The following is a 14356-nucleotide window of genomic DNA, read 5'->3' on the forward strand; positions in this document are numbered from 1 at the left end:
AAATTGCTAAATTTTTAAAATCTCTACCTTAAAAAATTCATCAAATAAAAGATACAGATGTGAACACGCGGTTGAGAGTTCGTATTCAAACTATGTTCGTACCCGTTTAGGATATTCTATATTAAAAGAATAACTATCTCAATATTGTTCAAGACTGTTAGATATTATCCAAACTCATTCAAATATAATAGAATGCAGATGTGATGATGTCCCTATCCGATCCTTCAACCTGTATACACCCCTATCTATGGATATTGTGTAGCAGGGGGAGTTTTTGGGTAAAAGGGGGAGGTGTTTTTGAGAGTTCATATCTATTTGCAGAAGGAGCTTTTGGTGAAGCAGGGGAAGTGTCTCGTAATTGTTGTGTATTTGGAAGTGATCATTTTGGAATAGAAACAATGATATCCAAAGGTGGTCAGTTACTATAACTTTGGTGCATCAATCAAACCTTATGCATGAATTAGGTGTGTCACAATTGTTGGGAATCCGGAAATCATCCATTTGGAATACAGAAACAATAGACATTTAAAGGCGGTCAGTTGCTGTATCTGTGTTAGATAATTCAAAATCAAGATTTTTTTCACTCTTGAATTTTTCCAGTCTATGCTTTGAATCCATTATTCGGAATGGGGATACATAATGGTCTCCCCTGGACATTCTTGTTCAGCATGAGTGGACGCCACTTAATGGGAATGTTGAAACTCAACTGTTATCGAAGTTCCAGAACCAGGAGTAGCTGTGGGAGGGTTGCCCAAGGACTTTGAAGATAACATCATCTTGGTTGATTTAGAACCCTTGGTGATGCTGTTTCTGTGTTGATGGATCTAAAGCTACTGTTGGCTCTTGATCTACAGTTGGATGATCAGTGCTTACATGTTGTGAGACTTGAGAAAAGTGGTTCATTGGATGACTGAAGAAATTATATCCATCGAATTGTTATTTTGTGGTCTGGCATGCTAGGGCACATGGTTCTTGAAGGAAAATCTCGTTCCAGGGCATCCAGTGATTGACATATACCTTTCCTGATGGAAAACATACAGTGGGGAGAACAAAGGTTCTGAGTATGTCCAGCCATATCCTCTTATGTATTGTTTTAAATGGAGTTCTGATACGTGTTTCTGCCTCTAGTTTTATCTGTGATGTTTGATTCTCTATCTTTTTCATTGCAATGGAAGGATTGGCATTTTTCAGAGCATGTATATGGTTAATTTTAATGGGTTCAAGTAACATGTGCTCGTCTTTTAGGCAATTCTTTTGGCTAGGCCCTGCTGGCAAAATAAAGTTAGAAGTCAAAGTTTCATTCTTTTGGCCACTATTCAAATCCCTCGATTGCTAGTGGGTGTCAGCAGGTCAAAATGGGCCTCCTTGTGTAGTTTGTCCTGCTGACAGAATTCAGCCTTTGATGCTGTTACATGATCCTTCAGCTAACTGGCCAAAACCGTCTAGACCTGCCCCATCTTCATGGTTTCCATAAACACGTTTGAGGAAACTCCAAGTGGGACTGTAGTTTCTTCCCATTCAACATGGTTTATGTGCAAGTAATTTTTGTATATCTGATGATCTTAGATCAAATTGTCAGTGGACCACAGTTGTAGCCTGAGGTTGAGGTACTTGTTAGGAACTTGTGGGTTCCTAACAGTACCGAAATAGCCTTAGAGTATAAATTGTTGGGGTAAGGCTGCGTAAGAAAAATGCCCCCTGGACTCTGCTTGTGTGGAAGCCTTCGGCACTAGGTTCTATGACTACGATTATACCTCCAACCCGGAGAGGCTCTACCATCATTATGAGCGGATAAACCTTTCCTCTCCCTTCTATAGAGAAGTAGTTGCCCCTTTCTCCCTGGCTTGTTCGCTCACTCCCAGGGCCTACTGTTTCTATATATTTCTTAAAATAGAGAGGGAGAGCTGGGAACTCAATATTGGAAAATTGTCCTTCTTCGGGATCTTGGATCATTGCATCTCGTGAAACAGTGCCTTACAGTTGGTACTAGTTGATCTGACTGTTTGACAGATAAATCACTCCTTGTTTGTTTGCATGTCATACATCGTGGATGCTCCCCACCATATATGCACATCTGTTATGGCGTCTCCTGATGTAGTTCCTGTTGTCAAGGCAGTGATGACTGATTTCAGTATTTCACAATTCTAAACCAGTGGTTTTCCAGGGGACCATTTGGCCATTTGTCAAAAAAGTTTAAACTTTTTCCTGATCATCCAAAGCTTGATTCTTGACTGAAATTGACATATTAGCTGTGCTGCACAGTGTGTTGCTTATGGGATAAAACTTTGCAAATGAGATAGCTTGGAAATATATCCGGGATATCTGAGTCCAATTAAACTAGATCAGCAGATATTTAGGTCTGCATGATGGGTTTCTCCAAATGGACTACATAAACATTGCTATTATTGCTTTGAAGTGTTTGTCCTTCCAATGTGTTCTTCATGCCACATTTATATATAGTTCTTGATAATTTTCTGTCTCAATGCTTTAGAATCATAGATGATAGGATTACTGTAGTTCCTCTTGTTCATTTGCATGGTGCTGTATATTTATATCTGAAAATTTTAATGTGTATCCTACAGGATAATGCAGTTGAACTCTACAAAAGGGCCTGCAAAATTTTCAGTGTTGATTCGGAGCTGGTAATTTTCCGAATGATTAACCTGTTACTTGAAACCGATGGTTTTTTTGGCTGAAGTAATTGTATATATTTGCTAATGACAGGTACGCATTTGGGACTTCTCTGGGCGGATAAACTTTCTTTTCATAAATGACAGAAATAAATTTCCTAAAGATGGTCAACGTCAGTCAGAAGAGGTAAAAAGCTGATGTATTTGACGGAAGCTTTGTTGGTGTCTCTCTGTTTCACTTAGCATTCAGCTAATTTTATGAATTCTACACCATTTACTGGTCATGGATTTTGAGGTGGAAACAGCCTTTGTGAAAGTAGGGGTAATGTTGTCTACATTTTTTGCCTCCCTAAAACCCCCCTATGATGTAGCCTCAGTTAAGTGAGGGCTAGTTATTCCAATTACTTTTTAGGAGAACCAACTCGTATGGGGTGGACAAGCTTGGTTTTAGGGAAAAAGGTTAGGTTAGGGCTCTATGGTTACAAGTAATGCATCCTTAGATGATATTTATGGTATCAAGTGTAGCTGTCGAGGCGTCACCTAGGCGTCCAGGTGTCGATCTGAGTTTGAAAATTTGAAATTTGAGGAGAACTAATGATATTTATAGTGATTGAATGGGGATAACTTGGATGGAGCTTAGGTAATGATATATGAAGAAATAGGTTGAGACCAGCGGATATAATTGATCCTATTAAGTTTCATTGGTCATTTGAAAGGGAGAAAAATCACGGTCTTGAGAAATAGAAGAAATGGGAGGATCCTCAACACTACATGTATCAAAAAAGGAAGGGGTAATTGGATCGACAATCGTAAGAATGAAGAAAGGGCATGAACTAAGGAAAAATAGCTTTGGTAGGAGAAAAGTGCTTACTACCACAAACAAAGCATAAAAGGAACTTTTTGGGAGAAAAAAAATTCAGAACATCGAAGGGCGATGGCCCTAGGTGCTCTCTAGCAGTGGGGCAATGGCTCTAGGACCAATCACAAGGTTAGAAGGGCTAGGCGATAGGCCTAGATAGATCACAAAAAGGCTTGCAATCGCTCTATGTTCTACCGCTTGTTGTGGAAGTTCCTAGTAGGACAGGTGATAGGAAAGTGGGGTTTAGGAAAGTCCTATAACACCCCTTGGAGGATCGCAAAGGCTAGGTAATACTCCTAGGTGGGAGATTGCAAGGTGAAAAGGAGGTAGAAGGCAAGGGCGATAGCCTTGGAACAATCGCATGTGAGAGTCGATGGTTCTAGGGGCTACCATAGGGTGAAAGAAGGCCAAGGAAAGGGAGATCGACACTCCTAGGTTATTGCAGGTGGAGGATGACACACCTAGGAGGTGTCACTAGAGTTTTTGGTGGCTGACGGTGGTTGTGCTAGGTTTGATAAAAGGGTGGTGAAGGTGGCAGCAAGTGGTGGTGGCTTTAGATGGTGGCAGCGATGGGTGGTGCTTGTCCTGCGATGGATGGTGCTTGCTCTTATATCAGAGGTGGCTCTGATACCATGCTGAAAGAATTGAATGACTCCTGACTTGTGTCTGAAGGGACATAACATGAGCTTTATTTAAAGTCCTAACTTACGTAATACAGAACAAATCAAATCTTCCCAGTGTGGGGATCTTACAAGAAAACATAAAAGATCTTGAAGATCCTAGCCAAAAAAAAAGAAAAAGAAAGAAAGAAACTAAATCTACCAATAATCAAGTCAAATCCAAATCTACTAATAGTTGATTCTGTCTTACAGCAATTAGGCTCATTACATTAATAAACCCAAAATAAGACCTAGTGTTGACAGAGGGCTATGGGCCAAAGTTAAGTATTTCAAATTCTAATTGACCCTTTTGGATGTTCTTAACTGCATCTGTCCCCTAAGAAGTTTGCTTCCTTTATCCATCGGTGCCCATTTTCGCCATTTAGATGTGTGTTCGCCTTAAGTAGAGTATCAACAAGGCAACAACCAAGCATCCTAGTCTTAAATAGAAGATCTTTGGTACACTGTTAGGAACCTGTAAAACGAATAGAAAACTAATAATATTAATTACTGAAATAAAGAAAAACAAACACAAAATAAAGATAATACTGGTTTTGATGGTGCAAGTCACCCCCTACCACATATGCTGCCTACTACAGGCTACCCTAACACTCAGATAAACATTCCATAACCTTTCCTTACATCTTTCCCCCTTTTATAATCACCAACTAGTAGTTGGTTATGATAACCCCTCTCTGTCTGCCAATGGAGGGTTAGTGGAATGGTTAAGAATCTCACCTCCCAAGTGGGAGGTCAGGGGTTCAAAGCTTGCCGGCGGCATATACAAGTAATATTCCCCCCCTCCAATATGTAACACAACTCCTAGGGGGGGGGGGAAGGAAAAAAAACCCTCTTTGCCCCTTCCATGAGTTGTCCTCTTAGGGTCCTAACTTTCCTGGCCACTAGAATTTCACCTTGTCCTCAAGGTGAAGTAAGATGAGAAACTTGGTCTACACATACTTGCCACACAACCAAGTCATTTCCGCCATGTTCGCAAAGACCCAATAGCAGGCCCATTTCCAAAGATGCATCTGGTGTCCAACTCCAGTCCCCAGTTTAATGGTTTGCATCAATTAACTCTTTCCATTCTTCACCCAAGTCCCAATTGAAGGAACTAATCCAACTTTAGTGTTGCATTATCCGGGACCTTGAAAACAACAACAAACACTAACTGCACATGCCCATCTCCTAAAGGGGGCACCCCAATTGTTTTGCAATATCAAGCACATACGTTGTTCTAAACATGACGGGCCAAGGGCTAGCTAACGGTTCCTGGCTTGCCTAGTGGAATATGATTTCCATCAACGCCAAGGATGAAAAGAGTTACATACATCACAAGTGTATTGAATACAACCAAGGACTGAGGTTGCAACGATGAGCCTGAAGCAAATATACCGCTGATCTCTACCATAGTACTCAAATACAAGTTTGTAAGATGCTCGTCCCATCCACCTTATGTACTCTATGTTGGATGCCTCTTGAACAATGGTTTTGGAGCATTAGGTGCTTCATTTCTGGCAATTCCTTCTCATTATGTAGTAAATTGGAAGATTCCACCTGTCCTCGATTGTACCAGGTGTCGTATGCGAAAACAATGCGGGATCCGTAGCTTGAGATGCTAGTTTCTGCAGTCGAATCTCCACCGTTGGTCCTTCGAGTCGGGAGTTCTTACGGAGAAGCAAAGTCCTTGCCACCAAATTTAGGCTATCGATTTGCTTCGTCGTTGTTGTGCCTTCTGGTTTGCAAGTTTGGGAAAGCCTTCTGTCCAAGTAAAGGTCCTGCGCGTGGCTGTGAGGTTGAAGACAATGGTCTGGTCTGTTTTTGGGTTGACTGGACTGTGGTTAGACTGATCCCTTGATTCGGAAGGGACCTTGGGTTGGGCCTTGGTTCATTTACTTCAGTTTGACCAAGGTAAGTGCACCGCTGGGCTGGGTGTTGGGTCAAGGGTATAGGCTGGACCGAGATCTTCTTTTTCTAAAAGCCCATTGACAAGCCTTTTATTGTTGGGCAAGCCCACGTCTCGACTTATTTTGCTGGGCCAAATGCTTCAATTGATTTAGTGTTGGCCAAGCCCACGCCCTTGGTTTAGTTTGCTAGGCCAATTGCTTCGCCGGACCAGGGATGCAATCACCTCTCGATCCATGCTCATTTTTTCCTTCTCTTCTCCCCCGGGGTTTCACGCGATAAATGCCTTGACATTGCTTTCCTCTCTCACTATCGCGCTCTCGGCATGGTTGTTTTTCCAAAGACCGTGTTGCCCGACCTTCATTCTCTCTTGTCCTAGCTTGTTTTTCCCATCCTCCATTCTGTTTGGCCTCTTCTTCCTCCTTTGTGAAGAACTCAACCAATGCTTCACCGCCATTGTTTCTATTTGCCGTACCTTCACCGAAGTCTAAATCGCTTTGAAACTTTTTAGAGCATCTTCTACGACTTCAGCCTTCTCCGCTTCAGTGGATTTGAATTTAGATGTTTCATGAACCACGGTGCAAAAAGTGCCCTCAACTTGTCTCTCTCGGCACTTTAGTGGCTTGTTCATTGATGTCTAGTTTCGGTGCTTCCTTGACGCTTGCCCAATCGAACTTTGATCATTTTCTCCTGGGAGACCCTAATGCTTTCCCTTTGAGATGTTGGAGAACCACACCAATCGATCCTCGTACTTGATTGTGTGTGCTAAACAAAGAGTGTGACCTCTCGTAAGCCATCCTTGCGCATCCCCTTCACCGGAAAACATGGACAATCTGGTCTCTTCCTTCCCTCGGATCGAAATGCAATCCATTGACAATTTGTTGGGAACCCGCAAATCGAATACAAAAATTAATAATATTTAATTACTGAAATAAAGAACAAGCACAAAATAAAGATAACTCTGGTTTAGAGAAAAAAAGGTGCTAGTCATCCCCTACAGCATGCGCTGCCTTAACGCTCATATAGACATTTCATAACCTTCCCCCGCATCTTGTTCCCCTCTTTTATAACCAACCAACTGGTAGTTGGTTATGATGACCACTCTCCCCCCACCATGTGGCTTCCTCCCGGGGTCCTAAAATACACTTTCTTTGGAGAGAGGAAGTTTCCCTTAGAAAATTGAAGAATTACAATTCTAAGGAAGTATCACTACTGGCCCAAGTCTCTAATCTAGTAATCTTGGTCCAAGTCTATCTAAAACCAAGTGCAGCATCACAAGATGAAACATGTCAATCATCTCATCAAAGAAATTCTTGACTAAGGGGTTGCTTGTACCCTATTGGTTCAGCCCACTTATCTGTTGGCTGATGTTTTCACTAAAGGGCTGAAGTAATAAGATTTTTCCATTCTATTTTAGCAAGTTGGGCATGCGTGATATCTATGCAACAACTTGATGAGGATGTTGTAATACGAGTTTACAGGCATGTCGGGTATTCCTGTATCTTTGGAGGGTATACTTGTAATTTATTTGTTTCTTTTTATTATAAATAGATCATGCCTGAGCTCTGTTTGAAGAAAGTAATAGAAGTTTGAAGAAAGAAGAAGAAGTTTGAAGAAAGTAATAGAAGTTTGACAGAGCAGAAAGTAGAAGAATTTGGAAGAAAGGAGTTGAAGCTTGAAGAAATCTGAAGAACGAAGAAAAAAATTGTTATTTTTATGTTATAGTCGGTTTACGTTCCTTATAAATAGAGATGAATCCCCCCATTCACAGTGTATTTCTTGAAGAAAAAGAGACAAAAGAGTGGAGGAACAAGAGAGAGCCATTTTAGAAAGAAGGTGTTGCAACACCTTTGTTGTGTGTGAAGTTTTTTTGTCCTTAGTACAGATCTATTTCTATCAAGTTCTCTCTTGTGAGTATACCTTATTGAGTTATACCACCACGCTGCTGCGTGTTTTCCCTTAATCATTTTTATAAGTGTCTTTGTATCCACTTCCTTTATCCCGAATCCCTGTTTTTAGTGGTTGAAGTGGTCACAAGATTATAACTTGAGGGTCTGAACTGAGAGAAAATTCATCTTTTGTAGTAAATTTGAAATTGCTGATGATGATTAAGTAAAGCACTTCCACAAGGAGATTGGTGGTGTGGAAGACAAGGAAGGTCAATACTCCTCTTCTATGCAGTGGATTTCATAGCAGTTGAAATTTGTGATGCATTTACAAAGCATACGAAAATAACTAGACTTAGTTTTCTTTATTGATACCCATTTCCACATTTCTAACACTGCTTGGCATTCTAAGCTACATGATTCTCTGGGTCAAATTGCAGGCTTTCGGGTTCTTATTGAACCAAAGTCTTAGATGTACTAGGGCGAGTCCCATTCAAGCTCATTTGGTTTCTCTCGTGATGAAAGGAGATCAGCTCAGCTGTGTTTCACATGATAACATGTACATGAATGATCGACATTTTCTTACCTCTGTTCAACGAAAGTCTTGGATGTTTTAGGTTGAGTCTTGTTCATCATTTGATTTTGCTCTTTATGAAAGAAAACCAATTTAGCTGTGTTTCACCTTATTTCTTTTAGATGAATGATCAACATAGTGATACCTTTTTGTGTTTTTGGTTTACTTATTATTATTATTATTATTTTTATCTTATATAAAGTATCTGAAGAGAAGGATCTGTATACTAGAGTTTAGTTTCAGTTTTCAAGGTTTAAAATAAAACATTGAATACTGGAGGTTCCATTAGCGTTTATTTAAAACTGTGTCCAAGTACAGTGGTTTGTTTACCCAGAAAAATTTTAATATTATTGTTTTTTTCTGTCATTTTTGGCATTACTTGTTTTGCCACTCATTTTTCATATTCTTGTTCTGCTGTACTTGTCTGCAGATTTTTCTGGAACTGCAAGTTTATGGATTGTCAGATTCAATGAAGTCTAAGGAAGGGAGGAAAAAATGAAATTATGATCCAACAGTCTAAGATGGCAATTTCTTCATGTGGTAGCTCACTTTCCATTAATGACAGCATTGGAGAGAGTGGGTTCTTTGGGCTTGACAGGGTTACAGAATCTTGGAAATACGTGTTTTATGAACAGTGCAATCCAGTGTCTGGCACATACTCCAAAGCTTGTTGACTATTTCCTTGGAGATTACACTAGTGAAATAAACAAGGACAACCCATTGGGAATGGAAGTATGTTTGTATGTCTTTTCTATTTATTCATGTCTTAGGAAAGGAAAAATTTGTACCTGAAGTATAGTTTTATTTTTTGACCATCATTCTGGTGAATGCTAATGGTCAAGTTGGGGGAACTGGAACCCGACATTAAAACAGCTTGATATCCAGTTAGGTTGATTTAACTATGGTCTCAAAGTAATAGTACTTCTATTTGTAATTTTTTATTTTTTGGGTTGGTTTTGTTCTTGGAAAATGCCCCCCTCCCTGTTGCAGGATATATTATTCTCTTTCTCACCAAATTGCCATTTCTTGGTCAGGGTGAAATTGCCTTGGCATTTGGAGACTTGCTACGGAAGTTGTGGGCTCCTGGGGCATCTCCAGTGTCACCAAAAGTGTTCAAGTCGAAGCTTTCTCATTTTTCCCCCAGTTTAGTGGCTTTAACCAGCATGATTCCCAAGTCAGTATCAATCTTGAAAAGTTTAGTGATTCATTTAGTTTCTTTGATGCTGCTAGTGAGAAGGAAATAATAATGGTTTGCAGTTGTTGCTCCATAGGAGCTACTTGCTTTTCTGTTGGATGGACTCCATGAAGACCTAAATCGTGGTGAAACTAAAGCCTTACATAGAAGCCAAAGATGCTGACGGTCGTCCAGATGGAGAAGTTGCTGATGAATATTGGCAGAATCATCGGGCTCGTAATGACTCCATTGTAGTTGATGTATGCCAAGTAAGTATTTCTTATAGGTTTTTTCAACCTCTTGTTTTTGCTGCATCTTTTCTTCAGTATGTTTCATAAATTACAGTTAGGTCTTGGGTGGTTCATCTCAGCTTAAGCTTATCCCACCTATTCGGGTTTGGCTGTATACAACTCATTTTTTTAATGGAAGATTTGGTTTGGAACTGTTATTATAACCTTAAAATTTTGAAACCAAATCAATTTTGTTGTCATTTATAAATTTTTAGACTTTGAACCAATCACTTAAGAGAAGTCTTCAATGAACTTTAGCACCAATGATGGGTTTTTTTTCTTTTTAACGATTTAATGATTTCTATAATTTTAGAGGACTGGTCTCATGGTTTTCTTCACAAACTATTGTTGCAGTTAGCTGGCACTTGGTTTTTAACATTTGGATTTAGTTCCTTTGCTTCCTTAACTGAACATTCCATCTCTGCTGCAGGGTCAATACAGGTCCACATTAGTCTGCCCTGTTTGCAAGAAAGTCTCTGTTACATTTGATCCATTCATGTACCTATCGCTCCTTTACCTTCAACAACAATGAGGACAATGACTGTAACAATCTTGAGCACTGATGGAACGTTTGCCCATCTCCAATCACGGTTACTTGCCCCAAGTTGGGTATTACAGGGATCTTATTCAGGCCTTGAGCAGTGGTTGTTCTTTAAGGAGTGATGAAACCAACACCTATGGTATCAGAGGTATGCTTTTATAAATTGTTGAAATGAGTTGGTCTTGCATGAACTACAGTTAGTTAGGTCTGGGTTGCATGTTTTTTAAATAGGTGGGAGTAGCTGAAGTGCTTTAATATATTATTTTTAGTTTGAGATGTTTCCATTTGCGTTTGAGTTATTAAGGCTGTGAAGTCATGTGCAGGATATACGTAATCGCATTCTTGAATTTATCCCTGGAGGAGCCATATGATTCATTATCCTTGATTAGGGATGATGATCGACTTGTTGCTTGCCAATTACCAAAAAACTTGAGAGTTTTCCTTTGGTTGTGTTCATGCATCAGCGGATGGAGGAGTAAGCCATATATTGTTTCCGTCATAGTCTGCTGTTTTCTCATTCTTCTGATTTTGTATATGTTTCATTTTATCTTAGTAGTTTTGTATTGGTTGTATTACTATAACGAAAATAAATAAAAAAGAAATACAATACATAAGTACTAGATATACGAGTAACACAAGTGTTCGGGGGAAGCGCCTCACCCTCGCTCTCGTCCAATCGACTAAGAGATGCAGTCTTGGCTCAGTCAAAAAAGAACTCAAATATTAATAATAATATCCATTAAACCATAAAGAGAAGTTACACAACAGAAGGTGCTGCGGGATAAGGAGAAGAAGTGCGGGATACAAGTACCAGTGACATAAAGCAATGTCACGAAAGCCGAGAGCCATCACGCCCGAACCAGCAACCCCTTCTTATGCTGCCTTATGCTGCTTGCAACTCCGAGGTTTCTGATCTTTAACCAGGAATAGCCAGTCCCAGGGAACCAAGCCCTCCCGAACGGCATAAAAGGAAAGCATTTTTTAACCAGTTCCAGATAAAGAATCATTAATAGAAGAAGTGCGATCGATCCCTCTGCATCGTAATCAACAAAATAGGCATACGAATCCGCGTAATCAAGGATCTGAATCCACTGAGGCATCCAAATCCCTATCCCCATCCTCAGAAAGAACATCTAGGGCCGAGGGAATGTCTTCTAGTGAGGGGAGTCTTTTCAGCTTCAATCGACTGGAAGCACTTCCTTCCGCGCCTACCTCTCTTGGTTGCCTGCTTTTAGGGCCCGCTTTAGGGCTAGTTCTCTTGCCAGCTTGTAGGGCTTAAAGCGGAACTGAGCTTCTCACTAACAGAATCGTAAGCTTCATTTCATCAAACGAGACTCGGATCGAGGAGCTAAAGTCCTTCGGATGAACAATCCAATCCGAAAATGAGGAGTGTGAAACGTCGGTTTCTCTGGTCAGACATATAGCCATAATTTGGAATGTTGAGAATTGCTAGGACCGGGCACCTTTGTTGATTTCGAATCCTAGGCCGAGACGAGTCCTATCCCTTTCCCTCTGCTTCATCAAACCTTAGCGCAACACCCTCTTCCGCCGATAGGCATCACAAAGACCCGAAGCGAAATACCACTTGTCTAGTCAAATAGCCGGCACTATCCCTTTCCACGCAATCAAACTTTCCCGGTCCCCTTCTAAGTCAATGGACTGCTAGGATAAGGGGATGGGCACTTGGAAAAAAAAATCCCTTACTGAATGCATTTTTGATCAGTGACCGTAGAAAAGTGAATGCTTTCTATGATATCTTCTTTCTGGCTACCAAACGTGCTAATTGGTCAAAAGAGCTTATTCTGAGTGCTTAATCCGCCCTAATTATGGTTGCTCGCTTGGTCTACCTGCTTTGTTCTGATTTCATTGTATTCCTCCGTATTCAGCATTCGCCGGTGTCACAAAAAGCAAAAGCATATCAATTCGTTGAGGCAACTAGTCTTGGTAAGGTTTACCACTGAATGAGAAAGGCCCCTAGGTAGATAGAACGTATGACCATTTCCGGGTCTTTTAAGGCATCTTTGCCGGCATCCAATGTCCCCATGTGTGATACGCGTACGAGGGACAACAAGACAGCGGGGAGTCTTTGTGACGGGGAAGAGCCGTGCATTAATTTGGAATATTTAAGAGCTTCTCCCTGACATCCACCCAAGGGAGTACCGTCAGCCCCCCAAAGGGCTACCATAACAGCCACCCCTGCCGGCTGACTGATTGCGGGGAGCGCAGGGTTCCAAACCATGTTCGGTTCTGGTAAAAAGGGCGGTGGGTAGGCTTGGAAGGAAAGTAAGAGTGGGGGCTTCTATAACCCACCACGGTTAGGGCTGGAGTTGTCACCCCCGGGCAAGAATAGGAGGTCCTACACTCGCTCACAACCGCTTATTTAGTTGATATTGTAGGGCCCGCGGACCTCGATCAAAAGAGGAAAGACAATGCCCATCATACCCTTCGGGGATGTCAGTTAGGCCATTCCAGGAGACAGCAAGCGGGCTGGGACCGAAGCTCGCTATGCCGCTGCAAAGTATGTTGCAACAAGCAAAGGGCGTGGTTGGGTCTTCTAGTAGTCAGATAAGAGATCACACGCCTCTTTTTCTTTTTTTGTTAGGCCCGTTTTGAACCCAAACGCGCTAGTTCTTCCCATCTGACAGATAAGAAAGAAACTGGCACAACGAGCCCAGCTGGACTGGCCACAGTTACTACATCTTCTATCGAGGGAAGTTACTCACCGGTTCTCCCTTCCCCAGCCGGGTCGGGAAGGGAATGAAGTGAAACCAGCGATAGCAGGCATTTGCAACTGCCGGTGGTCTCCCCTTCATTCGTTATAACGAACGTATGGGAGACCAAGATATTTGTGTGTGCAATTGAGCCCCCTAGGAGGAGGGGAGAAAGAGATGGGCAGGGCCTCTTCGTTCCGTTCGGGCAGGGATGGCAGCGAGCAACCACCGGAACAAGAAGCTGACGAAAGAATAGGGCAGCCCACGATGATTTTAGCTAAGAGAACAGCTCCACTAAAAGACAGAACTCTCGCTCAAGAAAGCGTAAGGCCGGCGGTGCAGGAATAAAAACCTTCAGTCTATTCATGTGGTTAAGAAAGTCTTCGTTTTCTCGAAGTATTTGTTGAAAAAATTGAGAATTGGTTTTTTCGATGATAAGAGAATCGAGAAAACTTCCCTCCTTATTTGGTTTAGTAATGGGGGGTCGAATTCCAAACCTTTTCTCTCGAGTATATCCATTACCAAAAAATGGACGTCACTTTGGGACACATGCGGATAGCCGCCCCGCGTGGCTAAAAGTAAGCCAAGAGAGCTCAAACTCTTTTTTTTCATTGGAACTAAAAAAAAGAGTCTTATAAAGCCACTCATTACTAAATACTAAACCAGAGGGAAGTCCTCGGGTCGAGTCTTTGCGAGTTCATCCCAAACAAAGCGAACCCATTCCTGGTCGGAAAGATGCAGATAAAAGGCCAATAGCCGCTTCTACGGCATAAGCTTTAAAGAAGAGAGCTATCAACGCTAATAAACATTTCATTAAGAAAAAAGAAAAGATTTATAGAAAAAATGAAAGAGTCATTTATTTCCATCTTTTTCTGGCTAATCTAATCAAAGAACAATACAAAAATGCCGAAAAATCCGTCAATAAATGACGAACTCCATTATACAGATGATAGGACAGGGCTAAGGCTGTAATCTCGACGGAGATTAGGATGAGCTTTGATGAATAAAACAAGAATTGGTAGAAATTCTCATAGGTGAAGCAAATCAAACCTATTTTCAGACAAAGAAGATAACTAAACAAAACTATAGTGGCTAGGAAAGCCCCGGAGATTCTATGGTAAATTGGA

General features: G+C 41.2%; 1 pseudogene across 1 annotated transcript in view; it reads left to right on the forward strand.

The window, feature by feature from the left end:
* LOC149024488 (ubiquitin carboxyl-terminal hydrolase 8-like) overlaps positions 1–10997 on the forward strand; it is a 31148-nt pseudogene extending 20151 nt beyond the window's left edge. The window contains exons 4-10 of the transcript XR_016171646.1: positions 2583–2642; positions 2725–2817; positions 8944–9245; positions 9548–9687; positions 9785–9956; positions 10408–10657; positions 10832–10997. The product of XR_016171646.1 is annotated as a ubiquitin carboxyl-terminal hydrolase 8-like (transcript). The remainder of the gene's footprint in view (positions 1–2582; positions 2643–2724; positions 2818–8943; positions 9246–9547; positions 9688–9784; positions 9957–10407; positions 10658–10831) is intronic.
* The last annotated feature ends 3359 nt before the right edge of the window (positions 10998–14356 follow it).

Source organism: Hakea prostrata, chromosome 2 (genome assembly GCF_041222555.1).
Source record: "Hakea prostrata isolate BN-2017 chromosome 2, UWA_Hpros_2, whole genome shotgun sequence".
NCBI lineage: Eukaryota > Viridiplantae > Streptophyta > Magnoliopsida > Proteales > Proteaceae > Hakea > Hakea prostrata.